The 20688-nt window shown below is 39.1% G+C and overlaps 1 protein-coding gene across 4 annotated transcripts in view; it reads right to left on the bottom strand.

Annotated features, from left to right (window-relative positions):
* KLHL13 (kelch like family member 13) overlaps positions 1-20688 on the bottom strand; it is a 239134-nt gene that overhangs the window by 191421 nt on the left and 27025 nt on the right. For 2 of the 4 annotated variants that reach the window (XM_036443431.2, XM_036443436.2), the window contains exon 1: positions 6206-6523. The exons of the other annotated variants lie outside the window; for them this stretch is intronic. The gene's annotated coding sequence lies outside the window, so the exon portion shown is untranslated. Of the gene's footprint in view, positions 1-6205; positions 6524-20688 lie in introns of those variants that run through there. 4 annotated transcript variants of the gene reach the window in all.

Genomic DNA, 20688 nt, shown 5'->3' with positions numbered 1-20688 from the left:
ATTTTTTTTTTTAATTTCTATACATATGAGAAGTTTAACAAATGTTTAGCAACTACAAAGAATAAGTGTCTAATCATATTAAATTTTTAACTAAATCCTACCACCCAACTCCCAAAAGACTCATGCTAAAAAGCATTTATTAGTTTAAGTAGCAAAAGAAAAACAAAAATAAATATTTTTAATGGTACTAAATGAAAGAGTACTGAAAGACCTGGGTCTCTACTCATCTCAATCACATGACCCAGCCATATTTGTTTTCCTATGATAAAACTAGAGGCCCAAGGCACAACATTCGTGTACTCGGGGGTCCCTCAGCCCAATCTGTGCCCTCTCGAAGTCCAGGAGCCCACAGGGATGTCTGACTGATGGCTTACAGGCATCCTCAAACTTTTTAAAGTGGGGGCCAGATCACGGTCCCTCAGAGAGCTGGAGGGCCGGACTATATGAACTACTAATTCCTACTGTAACACCTCGGCTGCGCTCACTGCCCAAAAAACCTGGCGGGCCGGATCAGACTCCTCTGTGGGCCGCATGTGGCCCGCGGGCCGTAGTTTGAAGACCCCTGATCGGACATCCTTAGTGCTGCCACAGAGGTGAGAGAGGCTCCCACCACCTCCACTGCACTTGCTGACTCAGGGCTTCTAGCTGAGCAGAGCGGTGCTCCCCATGTGGGAGTGCACTGACCACCAGGAGCAGCTACTGCATTGAGCGTCTGCCCCCTGGTGGCCAGTGCACATCATAGCAACCAGTTGTTCCAACTTTCAGTCAATTTGCATATTACCTTTTTATTATATAGGATGTTCATATTGCCAGCATTCTACTCAGAGTTGTTACATGAATAAATTAGTATGTATTTAATGGTAACCAATATGAGAAAGGTACTGGAAATGAGAAAATAGTATATTTACCTCCCTAATCACTACCAACAGCTTCAATTTACTAGTGCCAGGTGTGTTTCCAAATTCAGAAATGTCCAGATTTTTGTATAGGCAATAACCTGCATATATACATATTACATAATACCCAGCAGGGCGTGAGGCACTGCCCCACAAACATATTACAAATTCTAAAGAAAAAAACAAATAAAACTTAAACTTAAGCAGAATAAGGACTACAAATACCTTCATGTCAGTTCAAGTCAGATGTTGTCACCACCTGAGTTTTGGCTCCTAACTTACAAAATAAAAATTTTGTAAGTTTTCAGAATCTGTGAAATTTAAAAATTGCAAACTACAGATTGTAGACCTAACTAATTCAATCCTTATAAGTATCCTGAGAGGCATGTTCTATTATTCCTATTTTACAGAGAGGCTATAACTAACTCACTTATTATCCCACACCTAGTATGTCTCCAAGCCAGAACTGAACCCTGAGAATTTTAGTTCCAGTATCGTTCTCTTAACATCTATGTTCTATCACCTCTCTCAGAAATGCTTGAGAACACCAAACATGTGAAGAGTTAAACAATTTTTCAGGATCCAAAACAATAATAGGAGGCACAACACAAGGCAGCATTTATTCATTATTTAACAATTATTTATAGAGGGCACACCATGAGCCAGGTGCTCTGGATACAAGAATGAGCAAACCAGACAAGGTCCAGGTAGCCTTCATGGAGCCAGAGACCACTGGTGAAATGGCCCAGGCATCAAATTAACATATAGCAATCCTCGAATAATGTTAGTCATTTCATTATAACTTTGATGAGATGCTGAAGGAACTTAGTTTACATCAACTAGCTGATGATAAAGTTGGTTTTGTCATATGTCATTTTGCTTAAAGTTATAGAATCTATAGATAATGTTAAGTGAGGACTTACTATAATTGTGATACACATGACAAATGTGTGACTATTATTCACAATCAGAGATCAGGTCAGTAGAGGATGGTGTAACAGGATTGGAATTTGAACTATTCCTTGACTACTGTTGGGTTTTGCAGTGAAGAAAGAAAATGGGAGGGCTTTGCAAATGGATAATGGCATGGTATCTATTCAACAAGCAGTCACTGTGCACCTACTGTATGCCAAGAATAATGCTAACACAAAAGTTCCAAATTGAGCAAAATCCATTTAAACCAATCTCGGATAAGGACATGTGGGACAGTAGGCCTGAGTCAAATCATGTACAGTCGTTAAGTGCTAAGTTAAGGAGTTAGAACAAGTCCCTGCAGGAGTGGCTGAAGGTTATTTTGCAGGTTATTACCCTACAATCTTAGGGTTTACACCTACAGAATGTCAATGACTATCTGTATTCCTAATTAGGGCCAACAAGACCTCAAAGCTGGATCACTGTCAAGAAAGGACTCAGGGCCCAGCAAGTGTTGCTCAGTGGTCAAGAGGTCAGGGCATATGCCCTGGTTGCAGGCTCAATCCCCAGTGGGGGGGAGGGGGTGCAGGAGGCAACTGATTGATACTTCTCTTTCATTAATGTTTCTATCTCTCTATCCCTCTCCCTTCCTCTTTCTCTAAAATCAATAAAAATAAATTTTACAAAAAAGAAAGGGCTCAGGGGAATAAAACAAATGACAAGTCTAAATACATTTAAGCATCAAGGAATAGAGTAACCCTAATCTCTCAAAGAAGAAAGTTATGGCAATTTGAAAATGTTAGAGAAGGCAACAGTTAAAGGGAAAAAAAAACACACAAAAAAACGGCAAACTCCTTTTAAATTCTCAAAGACCATTTCTAAAACCTAAGTTGTTCTTTCATATGCAAATGAAACTCCCAGCCTTCTAAAAAATATATTTATGTGAGAAAATAATACATTCTTTGCAAAACAAATTCTTAAGTTGAAGAATGATCTGATTTTTTATAAAGTTGGTGACAACTTAACTCAGGGCACAAGTGACTGTATGACAGTGAAAAGTAAACTGCTTTTTAACATACGCAACATTCCCTCCCCTAAACAGAATAGAGAATTACATATATATTTAGCATTTAGCATATATATCAAAAATGTTTTTTGTTCTTGGGTCTTAACATAAACAACCAAGTAGGGTAGATATTCTATTTATTCTCTGCAAAACAAAATTTTATTTATTTTCACTATTTTTTTTCCAAGCCAGTGACCTTCCACAGAAAAGTAGTTAACAAAGATTCCTCAATGGCTTTCTATGGTTCTGAGAATCAAACCAAAATTCTTTCTCAGAATCTCCAAGCCCGAAATTATCTATTATCTGACACCTTCTAGACCCTCTGAACACCTTTAACCACCCCCCACCCACCCACCCATTTCAATAGGCTCCAGCCATACTGGCTTACTTTCTGTTCCTCAAACACCAGAAGTTTGTCTTTCTGTCTCAAGGCCTTGGCTCTTACACTTCTCTCTGCTTTTCATAAAATAGGCTCATTCTCTCAGGTCTGTTCAAAGGTCACCTTCACTGAGAGGCCGTTTCTGACCACCATAACTAAATAGGCCCTTCCCAATTCTCTATATCACATTTTGCTATTCATTTCATTCAGTATCCTTACTTGGATCTATAAGAATCTTATTTTGTTTATTGTCTATATCCTTTGGTGGAATATAACCACTGTGAGACTCTACAAGAGTAAGGATCATGCCTTGTAAGGTATATCATTGTGCCTAATACAGGGTTCTTAGCAAATATAAGGTGCCCCAAGATCTTATAAAATAAATTAATAAGTGAATGAACAATATATTTAAAGGCTGATTGCTATGACTGTAAGTAACTTGGAAAGGCATCTTTTTTTTTCTCTAATTTTGAGATGTTTTATCTAGGGCTGTTCCTCTTTCCATGCTTTTTCTCTATTTTCTGAAAGCTAATGATGCCTGACAAATTATTGTGTTATTTCACATCAATAAAAATAGATGGGTTTTGACCAATGGGTTTAAGAAAAAAATACTTGCATAAGATTGTAGTTGTTTATTAAACACCAATAAAATAAAACAATTTCAAAGTTGTTTTGCCTCATTTCACTATTGTAAGTCAAATAATATTTAAATTACTATTGTAATTTAAAATACAAATAAAAAAGAAGGGAATTCATTAGCCAGCTGCAGTTCTGTTTAATAACATCAGAAATTTCCAGTCTGATAATCTCTAGGTGTACCAGGTGAGTTATCAAACACTGCACATATTGAGATATATTAAAAAGATCAAAAGCAAAATAATTATAATAAACCCATATCCACCTTTTCTCTTGCAATCATAAACAGTTCAAGCTTAGCTTATCAATAATAATCGCAAAAGGAAAAATAAATATATAAATGTTTTGCCTTGAGACAGTTTGGAAGTTTGTGTGTCTTTTCAGAATGGGTTGCCAAGAAAGTACAGATTTTGAAGGATGACCCTATTAGTACAAATTCCCTGTTCCTACTATATACCATTTTTAATAGAACTAAAATAAAGTCAGGAATTAATCAAATGAGTGGGAGAAACTAAAAATCACCCCCTAAACCATCTAACTAAATTGATAATCAATAACCTTTACTGTTCTTGCAAAAACCATTTTTTTTTCAGAACATCAACTTGAAACTCTAAAAGGTCACACCATACTTTTCAAAGTGTGCTTATAAAAATAAAGATTAAAAACCGTAAGGTTCTTATTTATCTATTTTCAAAATACATCATTTGGTGTTGCAACAGAAACTACATTTAATATCTCGCCGCCAAAAGAAGTGCTATTCCAGGACAGTGAAATTTGATGTCATCTTCATTCACAACTTGGCTTCTTCTGAGATTACTGCCAATTAGTGCACACTATGTCAATGGCAACACCTGGTCACATACCAAGCAAACAATTCTATCACTGTTAAGTATAAAGATATTAAGAAGAACCTGCAGTTAAGGGAGCTAAAACTTTTAAATGTAAAATTATGGCATCATTGCTTAATTATTGCATTTTTCTCAGTCTTCAAATGTGAGCACTATACATAGCCATTTCTGAAAACATAACCGCAAATGTCAGCATGAGTTGGTTCACTATATCTGCCTCCACTTTCAGCCTCTCTCTTCAGTTTTCTTCACACACCAATTAGAGCATGGAAGCAAGAAAATGAACCTCGTTCTGAGAGCCAACAGGGCAAGTACATGGGGAGAAGATGATATTGCTGAGAGAAAAACTGGTGCTGTGTGAAATCAACTTAAGCAAATTAATCTCCATTCCACAGAAAAGTAGACCCTTTGTTAAAATGTAGTTTTTAAATGCTGCTTCTTGGGGATTTATACAAATATGAGATCTAATGTGGCTTCTTTAGGGGAAAAAAAAAAAAAAAAAAGCAGCTGCCCTCTCCACAGAGAGAATTTTAAACCCCAGAGTCTCTCAGTTCCCATACAATGCAATTAGTAACCAGACTATGCTAACTTGAGTGACTATCCCACACCCCTGGAGTCCTCTGTCTACATTAAAACTATGAACATCCCATTTTGCAGACAGACAAATGAAGCCAAGCATCAGAAGTGTCTCTCTCCTCACAGAACCGCTCAGCAGTGGAGGGAAGAAGCAGATTTAGAGCCATGAGTTAGGATTACATACAAACATTTAAGTGGCTATGGCTCTTGGACTAAGTTTTTGAAACCTAGAAACTTTTTAGATCCTGGGCTGATATTTACGAGAGAGCCATTCCCATCATTTTCTGAAAACCTATGTTGTTAAACTGTAAACTTAAGCTTCCAAGAAAATTGTCAACTGTGATTAAACCAAAGAAGCCAAGACATTCAGATATGAAGACATTCAGAGCGAGCTGAGTTAAAAGCTTGGAGGAAAAGGACAGTGCTCTAAACTCACTGGGGAGCCAGCAGGGAAACCTCCCAAGTTAAGGGATTCGGAGGAAGGGGTAGATTGGGAGGCACAAAGCAGAAACTGTTGTTAGAGGACAAGAGACAGTGAGGTGGAGGCAGACAGACAGACCTTCCTGGCAGCGACAGCAAAGCCGGGACCAGAAGGTCTTGGAGGGATAATAAAGAAGAAAAGGAAAAACTGGGTTCTGCGTTCCTAAAAGAATTCCGACGTCCGGCCAAGCCAGCAAGTCCGGGAGGTAGGGATGAGAAGATGCAGGGATGAGGACGTGCACCGGCACGCGAGGAAAAAAGAAGAGGGGCGTGTAAAGAGCGATGCTGGATCCCTGTCTGCCAGCCCCTGGTGCAGATCGCAACTCCTTACCGCTCCCCAGCGTGCCGCCCGGGGTCTAGGACGAGGGGAGGCGGCCAAAGGAGCCCCTGCTACTTAGAGACCCTGCCTCACCTCGTTAGCCGCGTCCCAGCGTCCCGCCGCCAGTCCGCCGGCTGCTGCGCTCCGCTCCGTGGGCCAAAGAGCAAGTCGCGCGGCGCAGCAGGAGCTCCCTCCAGCTACAAGGCACGGGTCCCCCGCCCCTGCGCACCCCTGTCCACCACGGACCCTTCGCCCTGTCCTCGCTCAGTAGGAGAGCGTGGACCCTAACCCGAATGCCTTTCCAGTTATTTTCAAAAGTCCCCTTTCCAGGATTCTCCAGAATAGGAGCTGAACTGCTGTGGCTGCAGCGGCAGCGCCTCCGCCTGACCTCACCCGGGGTGTGGGGAGCTCAGGGGGGCGGGAGCAGGGATAAGGAGGGAAGAGGGGAGGGGGAAGAGAAGGGGGAGGGTGCGCGGGCGGGGGCAACATGGCGGCGGGTGGCCCCGGCGGCGCCTGCGCGGGAGGCGGGGGAGCTGGGGCTAGGAGCGTGCTGAGGGTCCAGGCAGAACTCCTCCGCAGTAGCTGTGCGGGCTGAGGGTGGGCCCCGAGCGGTGGCGACTGCCAAATGGCCCTCGGGCCTCCAGAACCCTAGAGTTCACTTTGGAGAACTCATGGCTTCTAGTGCCCAGGAGGCAGGAGAGGTGAAGTGTCTAGAGAGGGCTGTCCCGCTTAACCACTCCAAGGGGAGGCCCTTCTTTGCCTCCTGCCAGCCCTTGTCACGGCCCCTCATATTCAAGGAGGGTCCTGGCACAGGGCGTGCTTCCCCTTGGTGGAGCACACATCTCAAAATAAGATGTGTGCTCCCAGGCTCTCAGACAATTGTTTATCACTCTTTAAGTGTAATGGATGTTACATCTCTCCCCTCCTTGACGGGGTAACGAGTGTTAGTTCACAAAGAGGAAGAATAACAACAAATACAGCAGTTTAACATTTTGCTGAGCATTTACTATGAGCCAAGTGCTGAACTATTAACTCACAGCTATGCCCCAAGGTCGACGATATTATCATCTCTATTTTACAAGTGACGAGATTGAGGCTTAAAGGTCAAACAAGTTGTCCAAGGTTACACAATTAGCATGGGACAGAGCAGGGCCTAGGATACAAAGCAGGGTGATTCTAGTGCTTAATCCCTTAACCACAGTACTCTACAGCATCCTACCTGCCCCTGCTCCTCTAACTCAGTCTTCACTTTCTCCTCCCAGTTTTGTTATAACAAAACTTATCTCTTGTCTTCAACAAAACCCCAGTCACGCTGTTTTTCACGTTTCAGGTCTTTTTTCTTTTTGTTTTGTTACAGCCTAGGACCACCTTCTTACACCTCTTCCCTTTCCTTTTCTTCTTACAATTCCAGAAAAGAAAAATTAAGTGGGAGCTTGTTTTTAGCAATCCGCTAACTCGATGTTTGTTTTTCTTTCATTTTTAAGGAAGTGATAAAGTGAGTGTGGGAACTATAGTTCTTCATGTTTCCTAATATTTCTCCCATTGCCTACCATTAAACGGATACGGAATTTGAGATCTTAACATTGCTGACTTGGTATTTCAAATTCAATACACTGAAATTCTAGTTGTAAGTTTCTGGGAACTTTGAAAATAATCAGCTACTCACAAAGTTTCTAGAACTAAAGATCTGATCACGTTAGTTTTTATCAAACTGGTAAGAAAATAAAGAACTCAAATGCACATGGAATTTGCATTACCTTTTATCTGTTTGTGTATTTTACACAATTCATCTTTTTTTAATATATTTTATTGATTTTGTACAGAGAGGAAGGGAGAGAGATAGAGAGTTAGAAACATCAATGAGAGAGAGTCATCATCAGCTGCCGCTGGGGATGTGCCTGCAACCAAGGTACATGCCCTTGACCAGAATCGAACCCGGGACCTTTCAGTCCCCAAGTCGATGCTCTATCCATTGAGCCAAACCGGTTTCGGCGACAATTCATCTTTGTTAACAGAAATTTATTCATTGGCTACTCCACCATGCTTATTCAACAATTATTGTATAACTACATTATAGTAGCCCCTTCTTATCCACAGGGGATAAGAATCCCAGTGGATCCCTGAAATTATGAATAGTACTGAACCTATGTATATATAGATATATACGTATGACAGTTTAATTTACAAACTAGACACAGTAAGAGATTAACAACAATCCTAATAAAAGAGTAATATGCAAATTAACCCTCACTCTGCTATATCCACCAGCCACGCCCACCAGCCAATCAGAACAAATATGCAAATTAACCCCAACCAAGATGGTTGTGGCCACAGAGAGCATGACAGAGGCTTGGGTTTCCCTGGCAATAGAGGAAGCTAAGCTTCTGCAGCCCTGGCTGGCCTAGGCCTCCACTCCAGGCTATCAAGTTTCAATTGTAGAAGGTAAATAAATTCCAGATACCAGGACCTCCACTTGGGTCATCAGGGGGTGTGGCTGGCCTGCAAACCCCCACAGGCCCCTCGCCCAGGCTGCCCCACACACCAAGGGAATCCCCACCTTGATCTGGGACACCCTTCAGGGCAAACCAGCTGGCCCCCACCCCTGTACCAGGCCTCTATCCTAAATAATAAAAGAGTAATATGCAGATTGACCATCACTCAACACACAAGATAGCTGCCCCTATGTAGTCAAACATCCTGCCCCCATGTGGACACAAGATGGCCACCACAAGATGGCCAGCAGGGGAGGGCAGTTGGGAGGCACTAGGCCTGCACAGGAGGCCAGTTGAGAGGGACCAGGTCTTCAAGAATAGGCAGTTGGAGGTGATCAATCCTGCAGGGGAGGGCAGTTAAGGGTGACCAGGCCAGCAGAGGAAGGAAGTTGGGGGCAAACAGGCTGGCAGGGGGGCAGTTAGACATCAATCAGGCTGGCATGGAAGTGGTTAGAGGGTGATCAGGCTGGCAGGCAGAAGCAGTTAGGGGCAATCAGGAAGGCAGGCTGGTGAGCAGTTGGGGGCCAGCAGTCCTGGATTATAAGAAGGGATGTCCCACTGCCCTAAATGGGACCTTGAGGGGTCCCAGATTGGAGAGGGTGCAGGCTGTGCTGAGGGACAGCCAGCCCCCCCCCCTCACCCCGTGCGCAAATTTTGTGCACTGGTTCTCTAGTAACTAATAAAATAGAACATGATAACAATTTAATAAAAGTTGTATGAATGTTATCTCTTTCTCCAATAATTTTTCAAACCAAACCTATTCCTGAATCTGTGTAACCATCCTTTACTTGCAGTAAATGGCTTGATGCCATTAGTTTCAAGGGATTCCCTTGCAAAAGTCTTCCTATAGGCTCAATGCTTTCTGTTACAACACATTTTCTGTCAATCAGAAGACATTTTTTGTTCATGTGTTTTACCCACAAATGTAATGCTTTTCCCATCTTAATTAAGCACTCATCATACACTATGGCCAAAACTTTTTTAAAAAGCCTCACCAAAGGATATGTTAATTGATTTTAGAGAGGGAAGGAGAGAGGGAGAAAGAGAGAGAAACATCAATGTGAGAAAAATCAATAGGTTGGCCTCCCGAACACATGCCAGCCAAGAACCTAACCCACAAGCTAGGCATGTGCCCTGACCAGAAATCAAACCCACAACCTTTCAGTGCACAGGACAAAGATCCAACCAACTGAAACACACAGGCCAGGGTGGCCCAAAACTTTTGCAGTTTGAGATGCAACAACAAAATTAGCACAAATTTCATTTTTTGTTCTCCACAATTTCATGGATAGATTTGTTCTGACCTTAAATCTTAGCAACCTCAGCATACTTTTCTTCTGTCCTTATTCAGTCAAAAGCTTTATCCTTTTCATTTAAAGGAAACACTTTATTGCTTCTCTTTATCATATGTAAATTGCCAGCATCACTACTCTTGTGCTTTGGGGCCATTATTAAGTAAAATAAGAGTCAAACACTGTAGTATCATGACAATCTGATAACAGAGACAGCTGAGTGATTAACATGCAGGTAGCATATACATCGTGGAGACATTGGACTAAGGGATGGATCATATCATGGACAAGATGAATCTATAGGGTTTGATGTTTCATCACGCTACAAGGAATGGCGTGCAATTTAAAACTTATGAATGATTTATTTCCACATTTTCAGACCACAATTGTCTATGGATAACTAAAATCTCAGAAAGCAAAATCGTGGGTGGGGGACTACTATAACGGGCAGTCCTCATGTTATTTCAGACTCGACTTATGATGTTTCGTGGTTATGTCTCCTTCTCCCATTTATTTATTTTAAAAAGTTCCATCATTTTGATGTATGTACATAGTCCTTTATGTTTTTTTATTATTTATTTACCACAAGTATAGGTCAGTAATTGCTATCTTTCTTTTATTTATTTATTTATTTATTTATTTATTTATTTATTTACTGTTTCACTTCATTACTGCTATGTATGTGCTCCATGTGAGTGACGCAGGTCCTTACGTAGGTGGGTTTTTACTTAACAGCAAAAATCGAGTAATGTTGCACCATAGGAACAGATCTCTGTAACCTAAGGACTGACTGCCTGTATATACAAAATGTCTATTAGTTGTAAAACACCTGTTAACAGATGTTTTCAATCCAATTATAGAGATATGTTTAAAGCAATTTCAGCATGTATGAAAAGCCTGGCACATAGGTTAGAAATCAATAAACACAAAGTGAGTTGATATATATCCAACTCATTGCTTCATTTCTGCCATTAAAAGACTGAAGTGGGTTAAAAAAAAAAACACACACAATCATTTCTCAAACAGAAATGACAGGAAAATGGGATAATTAAGAGTGCCCCCAGAAGAGATTCTTCACAAAATGAGAAAACCCTTCAGGGTACATAAGGAATAAGATATTACAAATATACTTATTCAGTAGGCATTAGTTGCTGTTTGGGTTAGGATGCTTTGAATAATTAATCTAGTGGGCAGAACACTCTGACTTAGAGTCAAAAGACATTTTGTGCTTTGTCACATTAAGTTAGCCCCATCACCGAGCATTTTCCTGAATTTAGAGTAGGGATCATAATGATATTGGCCTAATCTGCTTCACAGTATTTTTCTGGGTTTCAAGTAAAATAAGGCATGTGAAAGTACCTTGTAAACTTGTAAAAACTATACACAAATGTAAAGCAAAGTTTTTGTTAATATCAGAGTAGCCACTAGAAGCTAGAAATGTAATTATGAAAGATTTTGTATGTTAATCTATAGCCAAAACTGTAAAAAAAAAAAAAAAGGAAAAGCATTTGGAATAGTATAATAAAAATCTATAGAATGGGGAGATATAACAGAGATCCAGGGAATAGGAAAACAAGTCAAAACAAAATATTAAGTGGTGAAAAGAATTCAGAAAAGGGTGATGGCTATTGTGGGCTGAATTAATAAGTTGGAATATCAAACCTCAAAACTTCAGAATACAAACTCTTTGGGAGATAAAATCTTTAAAAATGTAATTCAGTTAAAATGAGGTCTTTAGATTGGGCCCCAATTCAATATGACTTATAACAAGAGATTAGAACACATACAAGCATTCATACAGAGGAAAGACCATGTGAGGATACAGCAAGAAGGTAGCCATCTGCGAGCGAAGAAAAGAGACCTCAGAAGAAACCAAACCTGCTTGGGCACATAGCCTCTCTGAGAAATGTGAGAAAATAGCTGTTTGTTGTTTATTGTTGTTTAAACAAATCCAGTTTGTGGTACTTTGTTATGACAGTTATAACAAACTAATATAATGGCAAACATATCAGCTTTAGCAATCTATGTATTTGTTAGTGCATAACAAATTGCTACAAACTTGGTGGCTGGTCTAAAACCACAGACATTTATTATCGCAGTATCCGTATGTCATCAGACCAGGCATGGCTGAGCTGGGTACACTTCTCAGGACAAGCATGTCAAACTTGCGGCCCACAGGCCATATACAGCCCACAACAAATATTTTTGCGGCCCAGCCAATATAACAGTATGTAAGAAACATTTTAATAAAAAATTTCTTAACTTAATTTTTACAATATCCTGTTATACATAATTATTAATGAACTACAACGTTCTCTAATGACTATTATAATTGTGTTGCATTCATTTCCCTTACACACAGATGCATCTGTTTCCTTCCACTAATACTAGCAGCGAATATTTTAGCATCCTATTACCACGTCATTAGTCTTATACTGACTTGTTTGGTGTGTGCAACGGGAAATATTTCACTTTCAGAGAACAAGAAAAATAGATTTCTTTTCATTATGCTTATTAATTTTTGCAGTTATTCAGTGTCTGTTAAGTTAAGGTTCAAGAAAAAATATTAATTTTTATTAAAATGTTCTATCATTTTGTGTTAACAATTCAATTACTTATTTATCTCAGCCCTTTGTATTCAGCATGTCTCTATCTGAATAAACCTATGTTTCTATGAAAATTGAAGCTTTGGGTTTTGTTTTTTTGCAGCCCACATAAACTAAAACCTTGTTTATTTACCCCGTGATAGCCTTTGAGTTTGACTTGCTTGGCTCAGGGTCTCACAAGGCTGCAACCAAGGGGTCAGCCAGGCTGTGCTCACATGTAGAGCTCAGAGTCCTCTTCAAGCTCATTCAGGTTGTTTTCTGAATTCAATTCCTTGGAGTTGTTGGATTGAGACTCTCAACATCGGTAGGCTCTAGAGACTGCCCCTCTCCATAGCCAGTTTATAACATGGACATTTGCTTCAAAGTCAGCAGAACTCTCTCTTCCAGAAGGAATTTTAATTACATCTTCATAATCCCTTTACCTTTGTCATATTATGTAACCAAATCATCAGTGTGATCTCTCAGCATATTCACAGATCTGAATTACACTACAAGGGAGAGAGCTATTCAGGGCATGTACATCAGAGGGCAAGAATCTTGGGAGGTCATCTTACAATTCTGTCTACCATGCCCCCTAATGATTTGACAGCACCAGTTTAACTATAAATTATAGAAATTCATCAGGACAGAGACCAGGCAGATGTGGAGACACACACACACACACACACACACACACACACACACACACAGCACCAAGCCATGGCTGATGCCTACACCATCAAGAAGTGGTTGCAAGCCTTCTGTGTGTCAAATAAATGTAAAACCAAAGAATTTCTATTGCATTACCTGATTAAGGAACAAATTTAAAGTTGTAAGGACACCATTTGCCTCTCTATTTAATTTGCATTTCTTTGAAAGATTCATCTGGATGCTTATATCGACAGAATGGAACCAGTATTTACAGACAGCCCAAAAGGTGTCTGATTAGCAAATTACTCTATAGCATGGAATAAGAAACAGAATAAGGAAAAAGGTTTCAAAAACTACTCTAGAAAACAATCAAAAATATATATGAATGTGTATGTGTGTTTGTGTGTATGGTAGGGGTGTGTTTCAACACAGAAATAAACACACACTTAACTAACTGAAGGGAAACCAACATGTCCCTGTCCCTTAGTCAGATAAGCAGTTCTAGAGTAAGTAAGCTATTAACTGTCCTTCAAAAAGAGGTCAAAATCAAGTTTGAAAAGTCAGAAGGAGGATAGGATCTAAAGGACATGTACAGATTTTCTAACATCAAGGATAATTCCAGCTATAAAATACACTAACTCAATTTTGTGTGAGGGACATTGAGAAGATTTTATCCCTGCCCTCTTCTGTCAAAACTCTTCATATATGATTTCTCATCATAACTCCTATGCACTTATAGGAGCTAAAATTTGGATGATTAGCAATCAAAAATTTCCTGGGCACACTGGAAGCACAAGGTTCTAAAAATAAAGCTATAGTCCAACTGGTGTGGCTCAGTGATTGAGCGTCAACCCATGAACCAGAAAGTCAGGGTTCGATTCCCATTCAGGGCACTTGCAGAGGTTGTGGGCTAGGCCCACAATAGGGGGCCTGCAGGAGGCAGCTGATCAATGATTCCCTCTCATCATTGATACTTCTATCTCTCCCTCTCTTTTCTTCTCTCTGAAATCAATATAAAATAAATTAACTAATAAAAAATAAAGCTATAAGATGAGCTACCATCTCTACCTAGATGTTCTAGCCAATGACCCTACTCCACAGAGAACTATGAACTCACGGAAACCCTAACTACCAAAAGGTTCTACAATTTCTGTCTCAATTGACTCCTTTCTTTGTGTCTTCAACAACAAAGTGATCCTTTTAATTTACCCCTTCTTTGTCCTCTAACCCCAACTCTCTCCCCCTCATTCTTTCACTCAGACAAAAGGATTATCATGGCTAAAGGCTTGAAGGAGGAAAGCATTTTATGCATTTGAAAAGTGAAAGAAAGCTAGGGAGTATCAAGAAAGATGAGACTTTGATGAAGTTGGAAATACTGGCAAAGACTAGATCATGTAGGGCCTTGAAGGTCATGGTAAAGCATTTGGAATTTAAATGCAAGGGATACCACTGATGGGTTTCAAGCATGAGAGTGAGAAAAGGCAACTAGAAAGATCCATTCAACTAGATGGAAAAATGTCATTTACCAAGTTGGGAAAAATTAGAGCAACCAGGTTTTGAAGGAGTTTGTGTTTTTTGGTGTGTGGGAAGGGGATGGCATGTCCACTATAGACCTGCTTCAAATGTCTGAGAAATATTCAAGGGGAAAGATTAAGCAGACAGGAATGTATGCATCAAAGACTCAAAACAGGTTATCTGCAATGAAAAGTCTTCACTGGAAGGCTTCTACAAGAAATGGTATATAATTTCTGTCTGTCTCCCCACCAACATGATACACATAACAACCTGGATGAATCTTAAAATAATTATTCTAAGTGAAACATGTCCCACAAAAAGGGGACATGTATATAATTCCATTTATATAAAATTCTGGAAAATTAAAAAATGAATCTCTAGTGAGAGAAAGCAGATCACTGATTGCCTGGGAATGACAACAGGGAGTGAGAAAAAGTAAAAATAACAAAGAAGTACAAGAAAATATTTAGGGGTGATGAGCATATTTATTATCACTTTTGTGGTAATGGTTTCATAAATATATATGAATGTCAATATTTGTCCAATTGTACACTTTATATGTACTTCATTGTGTGCTATTTACATCTCTATAAAACTGTCAAAAGATCAGTTATGTACATTGACAAACTATAGCATTGCTATTTTATTCCCTTTCTGTGGATAATACAAAAATAAGTAAACTGTCAAGGCTCAGGAATAGATTGGAATCAGAGACTAGAATGCTATCGGGCCTATCTCATTCTGTTTGTTTGGGTTTTGGGAGAGAGGGATGATATCTGATTTTTTTGCTTGTTGTGTTTTTTTAATTGTTGTTAATTTTCTTTCTTTTTACCTTTAGACACCTCTATCCGTTTCTCCCACTTCCCACCCACTACCTTAGGCAGTCACCAATCCGATCTCATTTATGAGCTTATTTTTTGTTGTTTTGTTTTTTAATATCCCACATATAAAAGAGAACAAAGAGTATTTTGTCTTTCTCTGTATGACTTATTTCACTTAACACAATGCCCTTAAGGCCCATCCATGTTGTCGAAAATGGCAAGATTTCATTTTTTCTAATACCAAATAATATCTAGTTACATATAATTGTATCTCTATTATATATAATTGTATATCTAATTATAATTAATGAGGTATACAGTGGTGCCTCACACAACGAACTTAATTCATTCCAGGAGCAAGTTTGTTATGCGAAAAGTTCGTTATGTGAAACGCTTTTTTTTTTTCCTGTTTCATTTCAACAGAAATCACCTTCCTGCTTTTTTTAGAAGCCATGATATAAAAAAAATATTGAGTTTAACTTAAAAGGACGACTGCCGTGATACGTGCGTGATTTAATTCGTAATGAAGAACGATTGCCGCGATACGTGCTTAAGTTAAGCGCAGTGACTAACGACTGCCTGCAGTGCCTGCGCGGAAGGATGCAATACATCGGCAGCGATCGTGGAAGCTCGGGCGAAGCAGTTGTGGAAGCTCTGGCAAAGCGGTTGTGGAAGCTCGGGCGACTTCGTTGTGTGAAACGAAGCTCGTTGTATGAATCATGAAATGAAGTTCGTTGTGTGCAGCGTTCGCTGTGCGAGGCGTTCTTTATGCGAGGCACCACTGTATATGTAATGAAATTTATATTTATTATATGTATGTATATATGTATGTATCACAGTTTATTTATGCATTCACCCATTAATGGACACATTATTTCTAGTAGTCATAACATTTCATGGAGTCTTTAGGGTTTTCTATAGATAATATTTTATCTGTGAATAGTGACGGTTTCATATCTTCCATTTCATATTGGATGCCTTTTATTTTATTTTTTATCTAATTGGTTTGACTAGAACTCTAATACTATATTGAATAAAAGTGCCAAGAGGGGGCATCCTCAACTGGTTGAGTATCACCCCTGCACCAAGAGGTCACAGGTTGGATTCCAGATAAGGGCATATGCCCTAGTTGCGTGCTCGATCCCCAGTATAGTGCCTTGCAGGAGGCAGTCTAACGATGCTTCTCCCTTGCTGTCTCTATCTCAAATCAATAAAACATATTGTTTTAGAAAGAATTATAAAGAGTGGGTTTTGTTGTGTTACTCCTGATCTTAGAGCAAAGACAGCTTTTCATGACTGAGAATGATGTTAGCTGCAGGCTTATAAAATAGAGCTTTTATTATGTTGAGGTACAGTCCCTCTATACAAACTTTGTTGATAATTTTCATCATAAATGAATGTTAAATTTTTCCAAATGCTTTTCTACATCTATTGAGATGATCATATGACTTTTATCCTCATTTTGTTCTTATGGTATGTCACATTGACTGATTCATGGATATTGAACAATTCTTGCATCCCTAGAATAAATCTCACTTGATCATAATGTATAATCTTTTAAATACATTGTTGAATTTGTTTTGCTAATATTTTGTTGATGATTTTTGCAACTATATTCATCCGGAATATTTGTTGTAATTTTATTTTTTGTGAATTTACCCATTTTCTACATGAAATTAATTTCTAGTTTCATGTTATTCTGGTCAGAAAAGATGTTTGATATAATTCCTATCCTCTTAAATTTCCTAAAACTTGTTTTGTGGCCTAACATATAACCTATCCAGGAAAATGTTCCATGTATTTTTGAGAAGAATGTATATTCTGCTCCACATATATCAATGTTAAGTCCTGGTATAATGATTAAGGAAACATTAAAGCCAATGTTTCCTAATGATTTTCTGTTTGTATGGTCTATCTATTGATGTAAGTGAGGTATGAAAATTGCCTACTATTATTGCATTGCTGTCTATTTCTCCACTGCACTATCTCCATCTCTTATTTCTATAAATAATCAGATAATCTACTTCATTATTTTATCTCATTACACACTGGCATCTTATGCTTTCCTGCTTGTATGTTAGGACTTGATTGGCCACAAATCCTTAGGTTACATCTCCTCTATTCTAAAGACCAACTAGACTGATAGAATAGAGGAAATATAACCTAGGGATTTGTGTCAATCAAAGATCTCTAAAACTCAATTCCATAGACTATTGGAGAGTTTCTAATTGGCCCTTTTTGTATCACTTCTGGATCAACTAACTTAACTCTGGCCTGGATGGAATCTAAATTATATGGGGAAAGTCTTAGCATATCCACTTAAAATTTGGGGAAATCATCATCATGACTTTAGATCACTATTGGAGTTTGAGCTTGAAGAAGGTATTATTTCTCCCAACCAAGAGTTATAACTGAATCATCTGGTATTTGCAATGTGGAATTCAAGAGAAAAACCAGGCACATTAGGTAAGGAACTACAATTTCTAGGGTTTCACGGAAGAACTTCCTGATGCATCCTATTGCTACTCAGATAAGTATTCCTAGTTGTCACTGTAAATCCAATAACACCATGAGTGGTGGGATATATAATAGAGACATCCAGAAATTAGAGAAGGGAAGCCCCCATTCTCTACATTCACCCTACCACATAGTTTTCCAAATATTCTGAAGTTAAAACAGTTAGAGAACTACGGTAAAGGATAAAGCCCCAAATGTCAGCTTTTATATAATTAAATTGATGAAAGAGAGCATCAATCTCACTATAAGGAACTAAGTTGTTGTAGTAAGGAACCCGTGATGCTACCTAATACAAAACCTGAGTCTACTGAAATGAAATTGAAAGGCACCTGACTAAAGTATTATAGGGGATGTTAAAAAAAAAACAAAAAAAAAAAAAAACTATTTTAGCATTTAAAAGTTCTTCAATTCAGGAGGAGATAAGATGGCGGAAGAATAGATGGGTGGATTCTGAGCACTGTCCTGAAGCAGAAAGAGAGAGCAGCTGATGGTCTTCAGCTGTGAGTGTTTATTAGCAAGCTGGGAGACAGCGAACACCAGAAGAAACTGCTGGGGGGCCGCTGAAAGAGGTTCCCCTGACAGGGAAGCACCCACGCGGGCTATGTCCCTGCCCGGAGCTACCTACTGGCTTGGACGGGGAAACCTCGCCATCTTGAGAGGAAGATAGGATCGTGTCAGAGGCCTGAATATCCACAGCCGCAGCGACCACCAAGCAGCTGTGACCCCCAGAACGTGGATCCCAGGTGGCGTGAACACCTGGCCACACTGGAGTGTCCCACTGCTCGGCGAAAAGGAGAGAGAGAACTACACAACCAGACATCCTAGATCATGGGGAGACCAAAAAACAGCCCGCATATGAAAGAAAAGCAGGCTTCACCAGAAAAGGAAGTAAACGAGATAGCAGCAAACAACCTACCAGAGCAAGAATTCAGAGTAATGATCATAAGATGGCTAAAAAGAATGGAAGACAAATTTGACAATATGAGTAAGAACCAAGATGAAATGAAAAATGACATCGCTACTGTAAAGAACTCAATAGAAAGCATCAAGAGTAGATTAGAAGAAGCAGAGGACCGCATCAGCGAGCTAGAAGACAAGATGGAAAAAAATACCCAATTAGAACAGCTTCTGGGGAAAAAAATTAAAAAACAGGAGGAAAGTCTAAGGGAACTTTGGGACAATACAAAACAAAACAATATTAGAATAATAGGGGTTCCAGAAGGAAAAGGAATTGAGGAAGACATGGAAAATGTATTTCAAGAAATAATGACAGAAAACTTTCCTGAGATAGAGAAGAAAAAACTCACACAAATCCAAGATGCTCGCAGAGTCCCAAGCAGAATGAACCCCAGAAAACCGAACTCAAGGCACATTATAATTAAGCTGGCAAACACCAACGACAAAAAAAGAATTTTAAAAGCAGCCAGAGAGAGACAGAAAGTTACATATAAAGGAACCCCTATCAGACTAGCAACTGATTTCTCCACAGAAACTTATCAGGCCAGAAGGGAATGGGATGAAATATACAAAGTCATGCAAAGGAAGGGTCTGAATCCAAGAATACTGTACCCAGCAAGGCTATCAATCAAAAGTGAAGGTGAAATCAGGAGCTTCACAGACAAAAACAGACTAAGGGAATTTATCTCCACCAAACCAGCAATGCAAGAAATGCTAAAGGGTCTACTGTAAAATTAAAGAAATAGAAAGCAAAGAAGGAACACAGGGGTATAGAATAAAAATGACATCTAATAAGTATCTGTCAATAATAACTTTAAATGTAAATGGACTAAATGCTCAAATCAAAAGACATAGGGTAATGGATTGGATAAGAAAACAAGACCCATATATCTGTTGTCTACAAGAAACCCACCTCAGAAAAAAAGATGCACACAGACTGAGGGTGAAGGGATGGAAAAAGGTTTTCCAGGCGAATGGAAATGAAAAAAAAGCTGGGGTAGCAATACTTATATGTGACAAATTAGATCTCAGAGTGAAGGACGACATAACAAGAGATAATGAAGGCCACTTCATAATACTAAAGGGAGCAATCCAACAAGAAGAAATAACCCTGGTAAACATATATGCACCCAATACGGGAGCATCCCAATATATAAAAAAAACTGCTGGAGGACATTAAGGGAGAGATTAATAGCAATACAATCATAGTAGGAGACTTTAATACCCCACTATCACCCTTTGACAAATCATCTAAACAAAAAATCAGCAAAGAAATATCAATCCTAAATGACTCGCTAGACCAGATGGAATTAATCGATATCTTCAGAACATTCCGCCCCAAAGCCACAGAATATACATTCTTCTCAAGTGCACATGGGACATTCTAAAAGATAGACCACATTTTGGGACATAGGCAAAGTCTCTTCAAATTCAAGAAGATAGAAATCATATCAAGCATCTTCTCAGATCATAGTGGCATAAAACTGGAAATTAACTACAATGAAAAAAATCCAAAGAAATTCAACACATGGAGACTAAACTGCATGCTATTAAACAAGGACTGGGTTACCAAAGAAATCAAGGAAGAAATTAAAAACATCCTGGAAACAAATGACAATGAAAACACAACTATCCAAAATCTATGGGGCACAGCAAAAGCAGTTTTGAGAGGAAAGTTCATATCCCTACAAGCCTATTGCAAAAAACAAGAAAAAAATGGTAACAAATTATCTAACTCTACAACTC

The sequence above is a fragment of the Pipistrellus kuhlii genome, unplaced genomic scaffold, assembly GCF_014108245.1.
Source record: "Pipistrellus kuhlii isolate mPipKuh1 unplaced genomic scaffold, mPipKuh1.p scaffold_m20_p_19, whole genome shotgun sequence".
Classification (NCBI taxonomy): Eukaryota; Metazoa; Chordata; class Mammalia; order Chiroptera; family Vespertilionidae; genus Pipistrellus; species Pipistrellus kuhlii.
Note: the sequence above shows the minus strand (reverse complement) of the source record. Positions and strands in the feature narration are given on the sequence as shown.